Source organism: Natator depressus, chromosome 6 (genome assembly GCF_965152275.1).
Source record: "Natator depressus isolate rNatDep1 chromosome 6, rNatDep2.hap1, whole genome shotgun sequence".
In the NCBI taxonomy this organism is placed as follows: domain Eukaryota; kingdom Metazoa; phylum Chordata; order Testudines; family Cheloniidae; genus Natator; species Natator depressus.
Window position 1 is genome coordinate 14,271,979 of NC_134239.1, and position 22,326 is coordinate 14,294,304.

General features: G+C 49.2%; 1 pseudogene; it reads right to left on the reverse strand.

Annotated features, from left to right (window-relative positions):
• Positions 1 to 6,671: 6,671 nt before the first annotated feature.
• LOC141989708 (olfactory receptor 5J3-like) lies at positions 6,672 to 9,569 on the reverse strand (annotated as a pseudogene).
• Between the last annotated feature and the right edge of the window lie 12,757 nt (positions 9,570 to 22,326).

Genomic DNA, 22,326 nt, shown 5'->3' on the forward strand with positions numbered 1-22,326 from the left:
ATGATACATCCCTGTTTGACTCCTGATTGTACTTTGAAAGGTTCACTCTGGGAGCCAATGCTGCTAAGAACAGTTGCTTTCACATTATCATGAAGCAATTTTAGGACACTGATGTATTTATCAGGACATCCAATCTTAGAAAGTACAGTACAGAGGTCACAGCCTTTCACTGAGTCAAAGGCTTTAGTTCAATAAAAGCCATGTACAGTGGTCAGTTTTGCTCCTGACATTTTTCTTGCAGCTGCTGTGCTGTGAAGATCATATCCGCAGTTCCACAATATGGTTGGAAACCACTGACACTCTGGTAAAATTTCTTCTGACGGGGCAGAAGGCGGGTTGCAAGAAGGCAGGCTGGGGGGATGGATAGTCCAGTGGTTTGAGCATTGGCCTGATAAACCCAGGGTTGTGAGTTCAATCCTTGAGGGGTCCATTTAGGGATCTGGGGCAAAAATTGGGGATTGGTCCTGCTTTGAGCAGGGGGTTGGACAAGATGATCTCCTGAGGTCCCTTCTAACCCTGATATTCTAAGGATCCGCACCAGAACTTTGCTTGCAGTGGCTATGAGGGAGATACCATGATAATTTCCACAATCCACTTTATCCCCTTTCTTGAAGAGGGTGACAATCAGGGCATCCCTCATTTCACTCGGTATCTCCTCCTTTATCCAGATTTTAAGGATAAGGAGTTAAAGCTGCCTTGTTAGCTCTGGTCCACCATTTTTGAAGATTTCAGCAGGGATCCCATCTAGACCTGCTGCCTTGTTGTTCTTCATCTGCATAGTGGCATTGTGTACCTCATACAAATTGGGAGGGTCTCCGAGCTCATCCCTAAATGGTCGTTGTGGGATTTGCTCAAGGACTTCATCTACAATCATAGAATTACGGTTAAGAGTTCTTTCCAGTGAGAATTGACAGCTTCGTTGTCCTTCAGAAGTGTGGTTCCATCCTTAGAGTGAAGAGGATTCATATCATGACAAATTGGCCCATAAACAGCCTTGGTGGCACTAAAGAAGCCATATGTATTGTGGATGTCCATGTGATGTTGGAGTTCTTGCGCTTTCTCAGTCCACTATTTGTTCTTAAGTTCTCTAGTTTTACATTGTACTTCTGTTCTCGCCTTCTCTCTTTATATTACAATTTATCTCATTCTGCCAAGCACGAAATGGCATTCTCTTCTCATTGATGAGTTGCTCAATTTCAGCATCTTTCTTGTTAAACCAGTCCTGATGTTTTCTGGTGTGGTAGCCTATGGTTTCCTCACAGGCATTGATGATTACTGCTTTCAACTGGCTCCAATGTTCCTCAATTTCTTCTGGAAACTCTGATGGGAGCTTTTCTTCTAAGACTGCTTGGAAGTGGTCACGCTTCATAGGGTCCTTCAAATCTTGAACCTTCAGCTTGTGCCTGACCTTCTTTTGCAGCTTCCATTTGGGAGCGATTTTAATTTTTATTGTGGATCGAATAAGGCGATGATCAGTCCAACAGTCCTCAGCACTTGTCATTGCTCTTGTGAAAAGTACATCACTACAATCTCGGGTACGAACTATGACGTAGTCGAGGAGATGCCAGTGCTTTGACTATCGGTGTCTCCAAGATGTTTTGAACTTTTCCTTTTGTCAGAAAAGGGTGTTCACAATAATAAGTTCATGTTGAGCACACTTGGTCAGGAGCAGAATTCCATTTGAATTGTTTTTGCCAACTCCTTCTTTCCCGATTGTTCCTTTCTACAGGTCTGAGTCTCATCCAACACGTGCATTGAAATCCCCCAGAAGGATGATCTTGTCTTCTGAAGGGGGTCTCTGATAAAATGGTTTCCAACTGAGAATAAAAATCTTCTTTTACATTCTCATCGGCATCCAGTGTTGGTGCATAGGTGCTCACAATAGATGCCTGTTGATTTTTGGTGAGCCTCAATCAGAGTGTCATAAACCGCTCATTGATGCCAACTGGTACCTCAGAGAAGCACCTTACAAGCTTGTTCTTTACAGCAAAGCCCACTCCATACAATCAGGGTTCATCTATAGATTTTTCCCTTCTAGAAGTAGGTGCATCCTCCTTTCTCCTCTCTCACCTGTCCATCAGCTCTTCTAATTTCAGACAAAGCAGCAATATCGATGTTAAACCAACTCAATTCACGATCAATAATGGCTGTCTGTCACTCTGGTCAGTCGCTGTTTGAGTTGTCCATCAGGGTACGTACGTTCCAAGTTCCAAAGCTGAAAAGTTTTACATTTTTGACTGCTGATGCAGCTATCCAGCCAGGAGAAACAGAGGCAAGACTATTTTAGGGTACCTTTTCTAACCCCCTCCCCATGCGGGGTGAGCAGAGTGGATCCTGAAAAGGACTGCTCCGTCATGGGTGCAGTTGCCAAGATGCTCGACTCGCCTCAATCCTCGAGCAAGACAACTTTATCACACACCCACCACCTGTGTGTCAGTCTGTGACTAGAAACTTCCAGTTTTCACTGTCCTGTTCCCATCACCACTCACCGATCGCCACTGGACTTTTGACTTGTGCAAATGTTATTTGCCCAAAAACTGGAAGATGCCTGTGCGGGACTTTTTAAAGTGGGGAAACTGTTGCACAACAGTCACCACACTATCCTTCACAGATAGAGGACTTGAAAACAATGGCATGGACACCATGATGTTTGGAAATCCTCTATTTGCTGCAGCCTTCATCCACCTTCACAGCCGTTGTAACATTATACAACAGTTTCACCTCCATTGTGCAGTTATCCTCTGTCTGCTCTGCTGTTAGGGACTTCTTGGATCACACTTTGTCTGGAACCTCGCCCTTGATCATTCTGCCATGGATGACGCTAAGGGAGTACATGACTCCAGTCAGCATCGCTCTCGGGGTCACTGAGACATGCAAGTCTCTCCACCACTACAAAGTGGTGATCCATGGAGGACATATTTTAAATATGTCAAGAGGCAACAGATGGACACAGACAGATTGATGGGGGAGTACAAGGAAACAATGAGTTAATATGGTCAGCAGGAAAGGCAGTGATCCCAACGCACCACAGTTAATCTCTGCTTAAGTGGAAGCAAACTCAGCCTTATCTGTTGGCACTACCTCCATAATATACAGTAATTATTTTGTACCTAGGAGTACATGTAAATTTTTTTAGTGTTGCTGAAAAGTTAGTCTGTCATTTATTTCTGTTTTATCAGTAAGAAATATATTGATAATTTTCATGTCAGTAGCATATATTTAATTTATGCTACTGACATTTATATATTTTGCATTAAACTCTGATCTCATTAAAAACAAGTGGCAAAACTCCAATTTACTTCAGACTATCTGCACTCTAATAATACATATGCAGAAGGGGAAAGAGTTAGATTGCATGGGCACCTTTAACTTTGGTATTTCCTAACTCTTGTGTAATACTGGTAAAACTGTTTGTCATCTATGTAGCCCCATTTTTGTTGAAGACCAGAATGTGATCTATTGGTACCCATATTTTTATTTTAAAAATCATATTTTTATTAAATCATTTTATTAAAAATGCATTTTGACCACGATGAACATTTTTGCTGAAAATTTTCATTGCAGACAAACTTCTTCTGATGGTTTTGTTTTTTGGTTTTGTTTTTTTTGGGGGGGGGGAACCAAACCCCAAATATTTGGGTGGGAAATGTTCAATTTATGGTGAAATTTGGAACCTAAATCCTACAGATTTTAATAAAAATAGTTTTTCAAACCCAAAATATCTACATACAGAGGAGGGGGCTGTTTTGTTTTTCTAAAATCTGGGGGGAAATCCATGAAATTTCCCACAAAAATATAATTTACATTTTTCATCCAGCTTTAATGCTGCCCAATTCTTGATTTCATGACTAATCAATTTAAATGAATGGTGCAATCTGAGGATTAAGTTACTTCTCAACAAGAGTAACTATATCAGAATCTTGTCCATAATGAATAATTTCTGCACTGTTTACTTCCTATTATTATTTCAGCTTTCTGGCCTGCTAACTACATTTCACTTTGCCTTATCAATAAATAAGATAGAGTTACATTAAAAAGAAGATGCTTCCATCTCAGGAAAATACAGTGGTTTGCTCCATTATTTTTCCCAGCTTGGATCAAATATAGCCTTATGAAACCTACCTGCAGGTGAAAGCTGGCATTTATTGAGAGAATTTAAAGGATTTACATCAACAAAAGGAAGGCGTTTTAAGATGAAGTGCTTATTGATAGCTTATAAAGCCAAGCCAGGTTCTCTGGAATTTTCAGAAGAGCTCTGTTGGCAGAATTGCACGATTAAGTAATTAAGACTCATGTGGCAGACACATATTTTGGGTGCAGAATAATTTTCCTCAAACACATTGTTCTGTTGCAGGGGGCGGGGGGAAATGGGAGAAGAGATTTTTATTCCTATGCCCACTATTTTTATTCCTGTTTTCTTTCAGAAGGATAATTGCTTTTCCAACTCAGCCCTCTGGCCAAGTCACACACACAGTCCCCCCTTCCACAGTGTGCACTCTCTAGCCATAGGCGCCAACTTTTCCTGGCACTGGTGCTGGCCCCTGCCCCACCCCCTCCTGCCCTGCCCCCATTCCAACCCCTTCCCCAAAGTCCCCATCCCAACTCTGCCCCCTCCGACTCCTTCCCCAAATCCCCACCCCAGCCCCGCCTCTTCCCCCCTCCCTCCCAGTGCTTGCCGCCACAGAACAGCTATTTGGCAGCAGCAAGCGCTGGGAGGGAGGGGGAGAAGTGTCACACTCAGGGGAGGAGGCGGCGGCAGAGCAGAGGTGAGCTGCCAGTGGGTGCAGAGCACCCACCAATTTTTCCCTGTGGGTGGTCCAGACCCGGAGCACCCACAGAGTTGGCACCTATGTCTCTAGCTCTTTCTCATGACTCTGGTATGGGGCTGTAGCACCAAGGCTTCCTTCCCAGAGACATTGCCTTTTCTAACACTCCAACCGGGGCCATCTCGGTACTCCCAGTTGGTATGTCCTTTTTGGCAGCCTCCCTGGGCTCAGTCTTCAGCCAGACCAGTAGGGCCCATCATGGTACCCTTGCCCAGTCTGGCTAGGTTCTGGGGTCAGTCCCCTGGGCCCAGTCCTGCCTGCAGTGAGCTGCCCATGGTCCTGCTGCTCTGCCTGCCAGGCACCTGGTTCTTCCTCTTCAAGCTCCAGGCAGCAACTGACTGCTCTGCTTTTGCTGCTTCCTTTTATATAGCCCTTCTGGCCCCTGATTGGTTGCTCCAGTAGCCCCTCTGATTGGCTGCTACCCTGAAGCCACTCTAGACTGCCTGGAGGACTTCTCCTCTGCTCTTTTCTCGGGCAGGGTGAGGCAGAGCCATGCGGCCTCCAGCAGGGTGCCTGCGGACCTAGCCCACCCTGTCACACAGCTTGAATCAATTTCACTAGTGGGACAAAGGCAAATAGACCAAAGTTCGGGTTGTTTAGATCTGGTCAAATCAATTTTGGTCCATTATGGAGATACTGTAGTCCAGTTGTCATTATAAAGCAACTTGCAGGAAAATATAGTAATAAGCAGGGCATGTCACATGCATTCACTGTCCTCCATTCCAGAAAATATTGCAATTCAGTGGCGCTGCATTTATACTCTGGCATTGGTTAAGTAGTCCCAAAAGATAGGTGTTGTGTACTGTAAACCTGGTCATAAAATAGTATTTCCCATGAAAATTTGTGAAGTGTTACTCCCCACCCCCCTCACTTTTTTTTCTTTTTGTTTCCACTACATTTTTTCACTGATTTTAATGAAAACTTAAGATATTTGGCTTTTGGAAACCAAAACCAAACAAAATCAGTTTTCAAAATTTGGAAAAAAATCTTTAAAAAAAAAGTCTACTTTTTGGTATAAAGTAAATTTTAATCAGTTCTACTGTAAAAAAAAAAAGTTTTGAAATTCTTTCCTGTTGTCTTTCAAGGGCTGGTTCTTTCTTTCACTCTCTCTCACACATGTAGACTCACACACAAATACATTTTAGATCCCCTGCTGGAAGTACTTTAAGGGTATGTCTTCACTGCAATTAGACACCTCTGGCTCCTGGGGCTTGCCCTTGCAGGGCTGCAGCCTGAAGTCTGGGATCCTCCCACTTGGCAGGGTCCTAGAACCCAGGCTCCAGCCCAAACCTGAACATCTACCCTGTAATTAAATATCCCCTTAGCCCAAGCCCTGCGAGCCCAAGTCAGCTGGCCATAGGTTTTTAATTACAGTGTAGACATATCCTAAGAGTGCATCTAAAAGCATCCCCTGTTTGCTCTCTCTAACTCTGAATAATAGAAATGGTGACTGGAATATTTACTCCCACCTTGCAATATTCTTGAGTTTACACTTAGTGATAATAACAAGATGCACTGGTGATATTTCAGAAATTTAGAGCCCCATATCTAAAGGCATGACTTCAATGGAAAGGAAAACAGACAAAGTTAGGCACCTGCTTAAATGCTATGTTGAACAAAGATCTGATGAATTGGGATTTTAGTAACATGACTGACCTCTAGGAACTTACATAATTCAATGTACTGAGGGCACTGAATAGGGACACCTACAAAATATATACCCTGGGTGATATTTTTCACCTCTTTATGGAAATGCCCTGGTTTCACATTCCATAACTATGGTAGGATTCCTCTTTCCTACCACCCTTCCCCATTGGTTACTCTGAATTACACTATGATAGGAATTCATGGAGTAAACATTTTTCTCTCTATCATTTTCCTTACAGCACATTTCACATCTTTGTTTCTCAGGCTGTAGGTCAGGGGGCTCAGCATGGGGGTCACCACTGTGTAGAACACTGAGACCATTTTATCTGTATCCAGCGAGTAGCTGGAACGGGGTCGGAAATACATGAAGAGAATCATCCCGTGGAATATGGCGACAGCTGTCAGTGGGAGGTGCAGGTGGAGAAGGTTTTGCGCCTGCCCTCAGCATAGCAGATCCTCAGCATGGTTAGGATGATGAGAATGTATGAGACAATGATGATCAGAAAAGTGCTTATTTCAAACAAACTGCCAAAGATGAAAACTAGCATCACATTCATATGGATAAAAAGAAAAAAGAAAAGGAGTACTTGTGGCACCTTAGAGACTAACCAGTTTATTTGAGCATGAGCTTTCGTGAGCTACAGCTCACTTCATCGGATGCATAGCATATCGTGGAAACTGCAGAAGACATTATATACACACAGAGACCATGAAACAAAACTTCCTCCCACCTCACTGTCCTGCTGGTAACAGCTTATCTAAAGTGATCATCAAGGAGGGCCATTTCCAGCACAAATCCAGGTTTTCTCACCCTTCCCCCCCCCCCCCCGACACACATACAAACTCACTCTCCTGCTGGTAATAGCCCATCCCTCTTTGAAACCTCTCTTTATAATGCGCATGATAATCAAGGTGGGTCATTTCCAGCACTAATCCAGGTTTTCTCACCACCCCCCCCTCCAAAAACCACACACACAAACTCACTCTCCTGCTGGCAATAGCTCATCTTACAATGTGCACAGCAATAATCTAAGTTTAACCAGAACGTCTTGGGGGGGGGGGGGGGTTTGTAGGAAAAAAACAAGGGGAGATAGCCACTCCCAGTCTCTATTCAAGCCCAAATTAATAGTATCCAATTTGCAAATGAATTCCAATTCAGCAGTTTCTCGCTGGAGTCTGGATTTGAAGTTTTTTTTGCTTTAAGATAGCGACCCTCATGTCTGTGATTGCGTGACCAGAGAGATTGAAGTGTTCTCCGACTGGTTTATGAATGTTATAATTCTTAACATCTGATTTGTGTCCATTTATTCTTTTACGTAGAGACTGTCCAGTTTGACCAATGTACATGGCAGAGGGGCATTGCTGGCACATGATGGCATATATCACATTGGTGGATGTGCAGGTGAACGAGCCTCTGATAGTGTGGCTGATGTTGTTAGGCCCTGTGATGGTGTTCCCTGAATAGATATGTGGGCACAGTTGGCAACGGGCTTTGTTGCAAGGATAGGTTCCTGGGTTAGTGGTTCTGTTGTGTGGTATGTGGTTGTTGGTGAGTATTCGCTTCAGGTTGGGGGGCTGTCTGTAGGCAAGGACTGGCCTTTCTCCCAAGATTTGTGAGAGTGTTGGGTCATCCTTCAGGATAGGTTGTAGATCCTTAATAATGCGTTGGAGGGGTTTTAGTTGGGGGCTGAAGGTGACGGCTAGTGGCGTTCTGTTATTTTCTTTGTTAGGCCTGTCCTGTAGTAGGTGACTTCTGGGAACTCTTCTGGCTCTATCAATCTGTTTCTTCACTTCCGCAGGTGGGTATTGTAGTTGTAAGAATGCTTGATAGAGATCTTGTAGGTGTTTGTCTCTGTCTGAGGGGTTGGAGCAAATGTGGTTGTATCGCAGAGCTTGGCTGTAGACGATGGATCGTGTGGTGTGGTCAGGGTGAAATCTGGAGGCATATAGGTAGGAATAGCGGTCAGTAGGTTTCCGGTATAGGGTGGTGTTGATGTGACCATCGTTTATTAGCACTGTAGTGTCCAGGAAGTGGATCTCTTGTGTGGACTGGACCAGGCTGAGGTTGATGGTGGGATGGAAATTGTTGAAATCATGGTGGAATTCCTCAAGGGCTTCTTTTCCATGGGTCCAGATGATGAAGATGTCATCAATATAGCGCAAGTAAAGTAGGGGCGTTAGGGGACGAGAGCTGAGGAAGCGTTGTTCTAAATCAGCCATAAAAATGTTGGCATACTGTGGGGCCATGCGGGTACCCATAGCAGTGCCGCTGATCTGAAGGTATACATTGTCCCCAAATGTAAAATAGTTATGGGTAAGGACAAAGTCACAAAGTTCAGCCACCAGGTTAGCCGTGACATTATCGGGGATAGTGTTCTTGATGGCTTGTAGTCCATCTTTGTGTGGAATGTTGGTGTAGAGGGCTTCTACATCCATAGTGGCCAGGATGGTGTTATCAGGAAGATCACCAATGGATTGTAGTTTCCTCAGGAAGTCAGTGGTGTCTCGAAGGTAGCTGGGAATGGATGTTGCTGCAGGAAAGTTTCAGGAGGGGGGTGAGATCACAGAAAAAGTGATTGATGACATTGGAGTCACAAAAGGATAACCTCAACAACCCACTTGTGTGTATCAAAGAGTTCACAAAGCCCAGAAATACGACTCAATGACCAGCATCAGGCAGACCTTTTTGGTCATAGTGACTGTGTAGAGTAGTGGGTTACAGATGGCCACATAGCGATCATATGCCATGGCTAGGAGGAAAATCTCAGTGGTGGCAAATACAGCAAAAAAGCCATATTGTGTAATACACCGACTATAAGAAATAGCTTTGCTTTCCACTAAGAAATTAACCAGCATATTGGGAGCAATGGTGGAGGAACAGCAGACATCTAAGAAGGACAAGTTGCTGAGGAAGAAGTACATGGGCGTATGGAGTTGGGGATTGATCTGAATGACCAAGATCATCCCTCAATTCCCCAGCAGAGTGATAAAATAGATTAGTAAAAACACTACAAAAAGCGGGACCTGAAGCTCTGGATGATCTGTTAGTCCAATGAGAATGAACCTAGTCACCATTGTGTCATTGTTTCCAGCCATTGACTTAGCTTGATTCTTAGCTGCCTGGATAATAAATATTATTATATATTATTTGTATTGCATTAGCACCTAGGACCAGATGGTGCTAGGCACTGTACAAAAACAGAACAAAAGGACGGTCCCTATCCTGAAGAGCTTACAATGTATTTATAAAAGACAAGAGACAACAAATGTTTACAGAAAGATAGATCAGGGGAGCACAAGCAAACAATGAGATTATATTGGTCTGCATGATAGGCAGTGGACACAGTATGTCACCCTCCTAACAAACTGATGTTTGTTTACATACTACCATGGGCTGGTGGCAAACTCCATTCAGCTGGTGACCTCTCTCTAGGAGTTGGCAATGCCTTCATAATTTAGTCAGAAGCTGCACAGAGTGTAGAATAATTTCCGGGCATTTATTAAAGGAACAAAATAAAGATTAAAACTGGTGTCTGTCTTTTTAAATTCCATGCACCCAACCCTAACCCACATCATCTGTAAACAACCCAGGTGTCCTTCAGCTGTGCCCGTTTGTTAGATGACATTTTATTTACACCTGTGGAGTTATGCAGAGCTCCATTTACTTGAACTTGTCCAACCAGAATTATACTGATTGCTTTCAAAACAGCAGACTGCAAGGGTCAATTCTGTGTACGAGCTCCCCCAGTTTAGCAGTCGAAATTAAGTCCATTAAATCAGGAAACATAAGCGACAAAAGTTATGCAGCCTGAAAAATAAAGGATGGTGTTTTCTGCATTGGGGCCTGATCCAAAGTATATTTAAGTCAATAGATAGACTCCAACTGACTTTAGGAGGTTTTGAATCAAGCACCTCCAACTCTCATTGTGCTCAATGGGTCAATAATGTTAATGGTTAGAGCTGCTCAGGCATTTTTCAGCAAACCATTTTTCTTCAAAAAATACCAATTTGTCAAAACCAAAACTGTTCACAGAACAGTGTCAAGTTCAACACATTTCCTGATTCAAAAACACAGAGACAGAAAACTTTAGACATTGTTCAAACATTTGGCTTTGACTTTTTCAGAATGAAAAATTCTGGTTTTTCTGGTTTGAAATGACATTTTGTTTCAAAATCAAAGCTAATTAGACTGAATAACAGTTATTTTTTAAGGTTAAAATCAAAATGAAATGCTTTGAAATTATTGTTCTGAAATGAAAAAAAAAGAAACAAATTTAAAAAAAAGGGGGCGGGGGGTTTCCAGTTCATGAATAGTTTCAAGATTTCTACTTTTTATCCTGAGTTGAGATGGGAAAACATTTAAAACTCTCAAAAATATTCACATATTATGGGGTTAATCCTTCCCCATCCGGCATTATAGCAGTGCCATTGACCCTCAAATTATATTAGTCCATTACAGGAACATGATTTCGTGTGCGTGCGTATAAAGAAGGGGCTGAACATGGCTGTAGAAAGTGGTGTGATATTCATACAATAAAACATCAATCTAGTATTACAGAATATGGGGTTTTTTTGAGAAAGAGCAATGTTGACACAAGAACAGATGGACATAAACTGGCCATCAACAAGTTTAGTTTTGAAATGAAGGTTTCTAATCATCAGAGGAGTAAAGTTCTGGAACAGCCTGCAAGGGGAGTAGTGGGGGCCAAAAACCTAACTAGCTTCAAGGCTGCACTTGATAAGTTTAGAGAGGAGATGGTACGATGGGACTGCCTACAATGGCATGTAGCCAGTCTGATTGCTAGCAACAAATATCTCCAACAGCCAGTGATAGGACATTAGATAGGGAGGGCTCTGGGTTACCACAGAATTATTTCTTAGGTGTCTGGCTGGTGGGTATTGCTGGCATGCTCAGGGTCCAATTGATTGCCATATTTGGGGTCAGATTGGCAAAGACCCTGGGGTTTTTTGCCTTCCTTTGCAGCGTGGGGTCACTTGCTGGTTTAAACTAGTGTAAGTGGTGGATTCTCTGTAACCTGAATTCCTTAAATATTGATTTGAGGACTTCAGTAACTCAGCCAGAGGTTAAGGGTCTATTACAGGAGTGGATGTGGGGAGGGTCTGTGGTGTCCAGGAGGTCAGACTAACTAGGTGATCATGATGGTCCCTTCTGGCCTTAAAATCTATGAGTCTATGAATTAAAAATGTTATTGTAATGCTCTTGAGAAAAGAGGCAGAGTTAAGGTTGTGTGTGCAACCTAGCATTGGCATTTCCTGACAACTGAGTATTTAAGTATGCCCAAAATTAATATTCTTTTTAAAATTCTAGGAAGTTTCATTTAAAAAAAAACATAGTAAAAGAAAAAAAGGGAGGGGAAGGAATCCATCCAATTCCATGCTATCTATGAAGGCCTCTCGTCTTCCATGCACCTTAATTGCTAGACCTTCTGTTTTTTTCTCTCTTTTGGTTTTCTTGTTGCATCCTGCCAGTTACATTTTTATCTTCTTCCCCCCCACCCCATTCTTCCTATAGCTATCTGTCCTTGCCCTGAGATGCAGTGACCATTATCCAAGCAGAGTTGAATGGAATGCCCACGAAAACCTGCTGACACTAAGCTTTTGTTTGGTCATTCCAGGGAAAGGTGGCCATGGCTTTCAAAACTGACAGTTTAGGTGCCTTGACTTTTACGTGCAACTTTAACTTGTGACAATTTAAAAGGGAGTCATATTCAGAAAGTGCCGAGCATCTGCACTTTGAATATCAGATTTCTTTAAAGAGTTTCAAGGTGTGCACCCAAAAATGGAGGCATTTAAAATGGATACATTAATCAAGAGCTAATGTTGTGATGTGTCTCTTATGATCACACTATATCATCAAAACATACACAGCTCTCACAGTATTCAGAAGAAAGTGGTGTGACAGACTCAGACCAGAAGGATATAAGAGAGTAGTAGAAAGCAGGTAGATCAGCCTCAGTCTGTTGGGATCCTGGAGATGGGCAGGCAGAGCCAGCCCACTACTAAAGTACCTCCCCCTGTCTAAGGGGAGGATCCACAAGGTCCGGGATCTCAATTAAGTACGGGGGACAACTAAAGATATAACAGGGACAGGAGTGAGGTCACAGGGCTAAACAAAGGGAACCGGACAGGGACACCGAGCAGAGAACCCCAGACAGGGCCCACTGCTCCTTGAAGGCATCAAGGGAGCCAGCGGACGCTGCCCAGAGGAACTCTGCCCAGATGCGTGAGACCAGGGAGGAGCAGAAGTAGGCCCCACAGACACAGAGCACCCCCTTGTCTACCATCCTCTTCCTGGTGGTGTAAATGGCTACTTTGGCTAGTGCCAGGAGGAGCTTGATGAGAAGGTGTGACATTATTGACATGAACTGGGACCGTACAGATCATTGTTGCAACCAAAGTCCTGTAGTGGTACCAAATCTTGTATAAGGGGGTCAAATAAGGTGTCTAAGACAAGGTTATGGTTTGCTGGTTATGATTATGCTTTCTGTATATGTGTATCGATTTTGTATTTCAAGTTATAAGTATTGGCTCTATGCTGTCTGTAGTTCAAACTTATGCTATGCTTTTGGGTGACACCCCAGACAAGTTGGTGTCAGCTCTGCCGAGCCTGCTTGGTGGCCCATTAAGGACCATCAGCCATACAATTGACCCATTGAGAGAAGGCAGATACCCCTTCTGACTCAGCAAGGCATGACAGGATCTGCCTATGGACAGAACTTTGAGGTTTTTCCATGCCTTGTGATGGACAGCTTGTCTCTGGGACAAAGAATGCAGAGACCACATGGCAAGAGACTATAAAAAGCTGCTGCAGCTCCTCCATCTTGTCTTCAGTCCTGCTTCTTACCTCTAGAGGAACCTTACTACAAACGGAAGCTCTACACAAAGGACTGATGACCCATCCCAGCGGTGGATGTACTCCAGAGACTTCATTTGAACCTCCAGTTTATTCTATCACTGCTACAAGCCTGAACCAAGAACTTTGCCATCACTGTATGTAATTGATTCCATTTAACCGATTCTTGCTCTCATCTATATCTTTTTCCTTTTATAAATAAACCTTTAGAATCTAAAATCTAAAGGATTGGCGACAGCATGTTTTGTGGGTAAGATCTGATTTGTATATTGACCTGGATCTGGGGCTTGGTCCTTTAGGATTGAGAGAACCTCTTTTCTTTTACTGGGGTATTGGTTTTCATAACCATTTGTCCCCATAACGAGTGGCACTGGTGGTGATACTGGGAAACTGGAGTGTCTAAGGGAATTGCTTGTGTGACTTATGGTTAGCCAGTGGGGTAAAACTGAAGTCTTCTCTGTTTGGCTGGTTTGGTTTGCCTTAGTGTGCACAGAAACCCCAGCTTTGGGTGGTAACTGCCCTGCTTTAAGCAATTTGTCCTGAATTGGCACTCTTAGTTAGGTCCCACCAGAACCAGCATCATTACAGGAGGTCTCGCAACTTATTGGGGCCATGGTTAGGGTGTGCAAAGATGAACAAGTGTGGGGAGACGTGCAGGCAGAACCACAGCAGGAGGTTCTGGAGGAGCTGGAATAGGGGCTGCAACCTGGTGCACTCCAGGTGCATGTGCACCAGGGTCTCCCTCACACTGCAGAAGGGGCAGGTGTCCAGGATGGGGGTGAACCATGCCAAGAACATGCCTGTGCTCACAGCCCTGTGAGGGAGCCGCCAACTGATATCCCCGGCAGGCCCCAGGACCAGGGTGGAGTATAGACGGGGTGCCTCACCCTCCAGAGGCGGTAGGAGGTCCTGCCACTTTGTGTGTGTGTGAGGACATGAAGGGTGTGGAGCATGAACGTGTACAGATGTTTCCTTGGCACGGTCTGAAAGCAAGCCAGCTGCAAGTCGTGCAGCCAGCTCATGGTGAAGGGGTTGGGTGGCTGCGTGGGTCCCAGGGGCAGGGGCCAGATGAAAAGGTCCAGAGGGCCCAGGGTGCAGGGGCAACCTCTCACAGGACTTGGTCGAGGTAGGCCCAAGCAGCAGGCAGTAAACCGGCCTTCACCTCCTGAAGTACGCGCCGGGGAGTACGAGGGCCGGAGAGCCCCATGCGCTGAGCGAGCATCAGGGGATCCTGTCAGTCTCCTCAGTCATATTCCAGGAGGTCTCTGACTCTGGTGACTTCTCCCAGGACCAGCCTCTGTCGCACCGAGCGGGACTCTGCCACCTGCACACGGAGCTGGGGCTTGTGTATCAGGGGCTCCACGAGGAGATCCGCCCCCTCAGCGGCCACCATGGACCTGGTCACTGAGACCAGTTTCCAGGTCCAGAGGAGGTCCTGATAGAAGACCAGCAGCCCAGAGAGGTCTCGCGGAAGACCTCTCGGATGGAGATAAAGAAGCTGCCAGTCGTATCAGAGCCCTCGGAAGCAGCGTAGGAAGGCGTGCGCCAGTGTGCTCCACACCAGACTACCTGCACCAAAAAGGAGCCTCTGCAGAGCCTGGAGGCAAAAGACGTGGACCTGAGTGCACAGGCACTTCAGGCCCTGTCCTCCCTCCTCCAGGGACAGGTGGAGGACCCCTGCAGAGACCCAGTGCAGTCCTGGCCAAAGGAACCCCAGAACCAGCCTCTGGAGATCAGCCAGGAAACCCAGAGCTGGGACCAGGGTGTTGAGCCAGTGCCAGAGCATGGACAGGACTAGCTGGTTCAGCACCAGTACCCTCCCTCACAGGGAGAGGCACCGGAGTAGTCCTGTCCATCTCCGGAGCCGCTCTGCCAACCTGCCCCCTAAACCTTGCCAGTTCTCTGGCAGAGACGGATGCATGGCAGAAAGGTAAATGCTGAGATAGAGCAGTGGACCCATGCTCCACCGGATGGCTTGAAGAGTGGGTGGGAGGGAGTTCACCTGCCACCCGTCCCCGACCACCAGGCCAGAGCTCTTGACCCAGTTGACCAGGGCAGAGGAGGCCGCCAAATAGATGGCCTGGCAAGCCTCCACCCGCACCAGGTGGCCTGGGTCCTGGACCATGAGGAGTATGTCATTGGCATACGCCGATAGGACCAACCGCAGCTCCAGCTCCTGGAGCGCCAATCCCATCAAGCTCCGGCAGAGGAGACAGAGGAAGGGCTCAATCGCCAAAGTGTACAACTGGCCTGACAGTGGACGGCCCTGATGCACCCCATGCCCGAAGCTGACCGGTTCAATTAGGGTCCAGTTGAGTCTGACCAGACACTCTGCCGAGGTGTACAGTGCCTGGAGAAAACCCACGAACTGGGGCCCGAAGCCGAACACCAGCAGAGTGCCTACAAGATACCCATGATCCACCCTGTTGAACGCCTTCTCCTGATCCAAGGACAGAAGGGCAAATGACAGACCATCCCTACACCTGAGCTCCAAGAGATCCCAGACCAAGTACAGATTATCAAAGATAGTCCGGCCCAGGACGCTGTAGGTCTGGTCAAGGTGGACCATGTCCGCCAGCACAAACCCCAGCCACAGCGAGATGGCCTTCACTATGACCTTATACTCCATGCTGAGGAGTGAGACGAGACACCAATTCCGAGGTCATGGTGGTCCCCCTTCTTTGGGAGCAAGGCGAGCATGGCTCGCCTGCACGACAGGGGGAGGACCCCGCTCTCCAAGGACTCGGCCCAGATGGTGACAAGATCTGGGCCAAGGACATCCCAGAACACGTGGTAGAAGTCCACGGTCAGCCCATCCATGCTCGGGGATTTATTGGTGGGCAAGCAGCAGAGGGCTTCCGAGAGCTCAGCCAGAGTGAGAGGCAGCTTCAGCCAGTCCCGGTCACCCACACTGACCATTGGGAGCCTGTCCCACAGCACTCTACAAGCATCAGGATCGGTCAGATCCGGGGAGAAAAGGCTCGCGTAGAAGGCCCTGGCCCTCCCATGCATCTCCTCCAGATCCGTGAGGGAGGTGCCGTCCTCTGCCAGAAGGCAGATGACATGCTTCTTAGCCCCCACTTTTTTCTCCAGGGCATAGAAGAAGCAGGAGTCGTGGTCCATCTCCCGAAGGAGGCAAATGCGGGATTGAACAAAGGCTCCCCGGGCCCAGTGGTCCTCGAGGGCCCGGAGCTCCTCCCGCTTCTCCCAGCATGCTCTGCAGAGGGATGGATCCTCAGGGCTGGTGGCCAGATGCCTCTCCAGCTTCAAGACCTCCCGTTCCAGCTGCTCTATAGCCACATCCTTCTGCCAGCTAGCGCCCCAGGTGTAGTCACGGCAGAAGAGCCAGGCGTGTACCTTCCTCATGTCCCACCACTGCCACGCTGAGGGAAAGGCGCACCGCTACCCTCGCCAGGCCAGCCAGAACTCCCAGGAGGACGCCACGAAGTGCACGTCCTCCAGCAAGCTGTTGTTAAAATGCCAATAGACCAGCCCTGGCCTCTCCGTGCTAAGAGAGGCCATCATGGTCACCAGATGGTGATCTGAGAATGGGGCCAGTGGACACTGGAGGAGTGGGCCCGTGAAAGGTGACAGCATGACAAGTAAATGCGGTCCAACCAGGAATGGCGCGACCAATGGGCCTCCACATGGACAAAGGTGAACGTCAAGATATCGTCTGGGTGGTGGTCGCACCAGACGTCCACCAGGGAGTGACAGTCGACAATCTCCCCGAGGACGTCCATGGCAGCCGGACACCACTTGGCCCCCCTGAGTGGTCCAGTTCACTGAGAGTGGTGTTAAAGTCCCCACGCAGGACCAGGCACTCACAAGGATCCAAGGAGCCAAGGAAGGTGGACACCTGCTGAAAAAAATTCGCAGCCACTCTGGGCCTGATGTCAGGGCATAGACGTTGACGAGATTGACCACCAGCCCCTCCATGCAGACCCAGAGGTGCAGCAGGTGGCCCAGCATAGCCTCAGCAACCCCCAGTACCTTGGGCCGTAGGTCAGGGGAGAACAAGGTAGCCACTCCAGCCGTATGAGCTGTGAGGTGGCTGAAATAAACCCTGTCCCCCAACTCCAGCCCCCAACTGGCTTTGGCAGCTGGATTCATATGGGTTTCCTGCAGGAAAACCACAGAGTACCCCCCCCAAAGGAAGGAGAGCACCTGGCATCTGTGGAGACCCCCCCCCCCCACAGCCCCAGGTGTTTAGTGCGGCGAAGGTGGTGGGTGCCATAGGGAAGGCTCCTCGCCGGCAGGGATGCTCACGGCCACTGTTGTGCTACGCAACAATCCGTGACCAACCCCGTAAGTGAGCAGGGAGTCATGGAAGCAGTGGGTCTGCTGGTAGGCCAAAGCACCCAGCCTCCTGGTCCCTCTACTGTCCCCCAAAATGGCCCTCGTGGCCCGGAGGATTTCATGAAAGTCCCCCCAAGAGCAGGAGAGCGAGCTGTGCCTTGTTCTAGGACTCACGGGCATCCTGGAGAAACTCTCACAGCTTGTCTCGCAGCCTATCAGGGCGTGGGGTTGCTGGCTCCTGATCGTCCTCTGGCAGGACCCCTGTCGAAGCCCCATGGCCTACCAAAATGGGCAGGCAGGGGGCGGACCCCCAGCATGGCGCCCGATGTGCTAGCACCATGCAGCGCACCTCAGACCCTTGCTAAGTGGGGGGCAGTGGAGGGAAAATAGCACCCCCAGGGGGTCGGAACAGGGGAACATGAAGGCCGCTCCCCGGGGGTCATCCTCTGGGAAGGGGAAGGAGATGGCCCCGGGGTGGCAATAGCAGCGCGGGAGGTGGAGGGGAGGGGCACGGCAGGAGTCAGGAGCAGAGTTGGGTGGAGGTGCAGAAACGGGAACATGGGCCCCAATAGCTGAGCTACTGGGGGGTGGCACCTCTCGGCCGGACTCAGGGGTTAGTGGAGCAGGAAGGGGGCCCTTGGTAATGCCAAGCTCGGGCTCTATGGTGCATGTTTCAGCCACGGTGTCGTCAGATGGAAAAGCATCAGTGGGGCCCCCATGTGGGAAGGAGGTCAGCCGCCCCGCATTGCGAGGGATACCCCTGGTAACTCTGGTCCCGGCCGCATGGCACTGGCCGTCACCTTGAGTGGCTCGGCGGCCGGTAGCGGAGTGCCATCCGCAGCTGGGTTGGTAGAAGAGTTCAGGGGTCCCTCAGAGGCAGGACAAGAAGCAGTGGTAGGGAGGAGGGAGCACAAGGAGAGGGGGGCCAGGACGAGGTCACCCAGATCGAGGTCCGCTGACAGAGGGTCATCCTCCCCCTGCGTGACCAGAGTCAGACCCAGGGCCTCGATCTCCTCGAAAATGGAGGAAAGACCACCACCCACCATCCTGAGGACCTCTTCGCTGGTGCCCAAAGTGACGCTCGCCTTGGGGCTCGCAGGGGCCTTAGGTGGCTAGGGGGTAAGAGGGGCTCGATCAGAGGACCCCTCAAGGAGGGACTCTGGAGGAGGGGCAGTGCTACCCTCCATTGCTGCCACATCATCCCCATCCAGCTTTATCAGATGGGATGCACCCAGGGGCAAGGCAAAAGGCTGCGTCAGTGGCCCCTTTCCTGGTCTTACAAGGGGCCTTCTCATCAGATGGGAGGAGTGGAGCTCGAGCCTTCCGCTTGCCCCGTTTCCCCTGAACTTGGACCCAGCCCTCCATGGTATCATCGGTGGGCTGGTGAACAGGGGTTGGGCTGGGGGGCAGGGGCAGGGGCACGGAAACTCAGAGAGGTAGTGGTGGGGCAGCATGAGGGAGGGAAAACTCCCCCCAGAGCGGGCCCTCTCCCATGCCCAGCAGTAATCCCGCCGCACCCTCCTCCACAGGCCCCGCTAAACTGCAAGCCGGGGAGGCTGGGCTCTTCCACTCATCTGGGCACGCTGTGGGAGGTGCCCCTAGGGCCTGAACGGAAGCAGTTGTGGGCTGGGGAGGAGGAATGGTGGCTCTGGGTGCCGGGCAGCTAGGGGGGCCGGCGATGACAGGGCCAGCATCCTGCTGGGGCTCAGGGGTCCCAGACGCTTCTCCGGACATGCCCCATCGCCCAGCAGAGGTAGCACCAGGCTTCCCCGTAGAGTAATGCACCTGGTAGCAGGCCCCCTGGTAGGGGACCAGGAATGACCCCTCGAGCACCTCTCCGTCACATGCCGCCAGTGGCGGTTGAAGTTGCACCTGCCAGCTGAACAAGAGGACATGGAGGGCAGGGTCTTTGCAGCCCAGTGGGAGAGGGCTGACAATGGAAATGGGCTTCCCCAGGGTAGAGAGGCAAGGTAACAAGGCAGCGTTAGGGAGGAATGGAGGGACAGAGGTCAGGACCAACCGGACACCCAGGTCCTCCAGCGGCTCCAGGGGGACGAATACGCCCCCCACCACGAGGCCCTTCTCCACCGCCTTCTGGGCAGCGGCCTCCAATGCCCTTCCCGTATATTTTGGAGGCCGCCACTATGGCTGTGGGCCCCACCACCCTGGCCAACGCCTGCACATAGGTCTCCAAGTGGGGCGAGGCAGGCACCAGGAGGCAACGGACGCCGTGCTTCCTGGTCAAGGTGGGGAAGGGGCCCCGGCTGATAGGGATGGTAGCAGAGGCAGTGGCTGGGAGAGATGATGTAGCAGCAGGCAGAGGAGCCGCCACCACCTGGGCATACGCCCTGGGGGCCGGGAGAGCAGCACCCACAGAGCTGGGGGAGGGAGCCCCAGGGAGGGACACCATGGCCTGTGGCGGATTCCAGCTCCTCTAGCTGCACTAGGGGAGGATGTCTAGAATAGTGTTGGGGGGGGGTGCAGTGAGACCGGGGTCAACTAAAACAGGAGGGGCACAAGCGCATGGGGGGGGCATGGGCGCACGAAGCGAGGGGCTAATAAGGGCAGAGGGACCACAGCATGGGGGGGGGGGAACAACTGGGCTGGAGGTAGGACAGGGAAGCCATGGAGCTAGCCTCAGAGGCTGGGGTGGGGCAAACAACAAAAACTGCAGGGGGAAAAGGGCAGGGCAGGCAAACAAACTACAACTGCTGTGGGGCTGGGGCAAAAGGGGGAGCAAAGGCTGCAAGGGGCAGGTAGTAAGGGGAAAAGCTGGGGTTCTGCTACAGTGGTGGTGGGGGGGTCAGTCCAAGGGGAGGGGCACGTACACTTGCAAAATGTCAATGTTTGTTGGCTGCTGCTCCAGGCCCAAATGGTGACAAAAGGGTGTGGCAAGCAGCTGAGTCCCAGAGGCAGGAGCTGAGGCAGATGGTAAGTGGCCAATGGGGGTGGTTGAGGGCACACGAATGGACCAGGGGGCAGGCTCCACACCACACCCCTTATGTCCCCACAAACATAGTCAAAACCCCCACCACAAGAGCACAGCTGGAAAGTTACTCAGCCTTGGAAGGCCCCCTCCATGGTGGTCTGCTTAGTCTCTGCGCACTCCCCCAGGGGCAAATGATCCTCTTCTTCTCCACCTCGAGGCTCCAGCAGCTCCCAGGCAGCAAGCACAGCAGCAGTGGCTCCAGCAGGCAGCCTGGTGGCCAGGCAGGAAGGACCCTCTTCAGGTGGTAGTGGTGATGGTGTCCACAGCAACGGCTGGGGCAGGGGTCCCTCACTCCCCTCTCCTGGGGAGCAGGCCAGCAAGCCCTCCCCACCAAGGGGCTGCAGCAGCAACCGAGGGTTGGGGTCGGGTCTACCAGCCAGCAGATAGAGAGTAGCTGGAGCAGCAGCAAGGGCCTAGTAGGAGCAGGAGCCAGAGTAGCCTCCTACCTCCCTCAAGGCCAGAGGGAAAGGTAGGGAGAACAGCCGCTGAAGGAGCAGGTCCCTGTTCCCTGGATAGCCAAACAAAGGCTACTCCAGGCCAATCAAGATACCTGATGCCAATTAACTAGTTAAGGTCATTAGGCTAATACCAGCACCTGACCCCAATTAACTGGCAAAGGGTCAGTTAAGGCCATTAGGCTAATGGACACAGCTGGAACCAATCAAGGTCTCACTCATCCTGCTTAAAAGCGCTCCTTCCCAGCTCTCTTGGGGGGAGTTTAGGTGAAAGGAGCTGGAGGAGAGACAGTATTGCTGTATCCTGAGGTAAGGGTGAAGCTAGGAAAAAGGGACTACAGGGAAGTGGCCCAGGGAATCAAAGCAATATCAGTGGTGAAGGGAAAGCTGCTGACAGCTGCTACCATTAGGGTCCCTGGGCTGGAACCTGGAGTAGAGGGTGGGCCCAGGTTCCCCCCTTCCCCACCCACCCCATGCTCTACAGAGATCCCCTTGAGAGGGGAAGCAGACTTTCCTCCAGGCAGGAGGCTGAACTGCACCTACTGAGCTCTAAGGAGCAACAGAAACTTTGGGTATTCTACCTCCCATACTGGCCTGTGATGAAAGTAGCTGAAGTGAGCTGTAGCTCACGAAAGCTTATGCTCAAATAAATTGGTTAGTCTCTAAGGTGCCACAAGTCCTCCTTTTCTTCTTGTGAATACAGACTAACACGGCTGTTACTCTGAAACCTAGCTCAATAAGCTGTGACCTTTGCCATTATATGGAGAAAGGGAGGTTATATTGAGGGACTTTGTGAGCTTCTGAGGCTACTGAATCCACCTGGAAGTGGGGGACCCACCAATACAGGCTTGGAACTTTGTTACAGTGGCTTTAAAAGGGCGATAGAGCTCATTTATTTACATAGGGTTGCTTTGTACTCCTTTTATTCACTTTGAGGAGTAGTTTATGAAAAAGTGCCTTTAGAGTCAATGGAGTTATTCAGAAAGACCCCAGATCAGGAAGATACTTAAGCAGGTACCTTACTTTAAACACATGAGTAGTCCCAAATTAATGAGATTATTCAAGTACTTAAAATTAGCACCAGGAGCACAGTAAAATATCACTCAAATTTTAAAAAGTGTGCCACTATGTAACCCACTATTATTTATTTATTTATTGTATTATGCTAGCACCAAGATCCAAATCATGGATTAGGCCCCAATTGTGATCAGCACTGTACAAACACAGAACAAAATG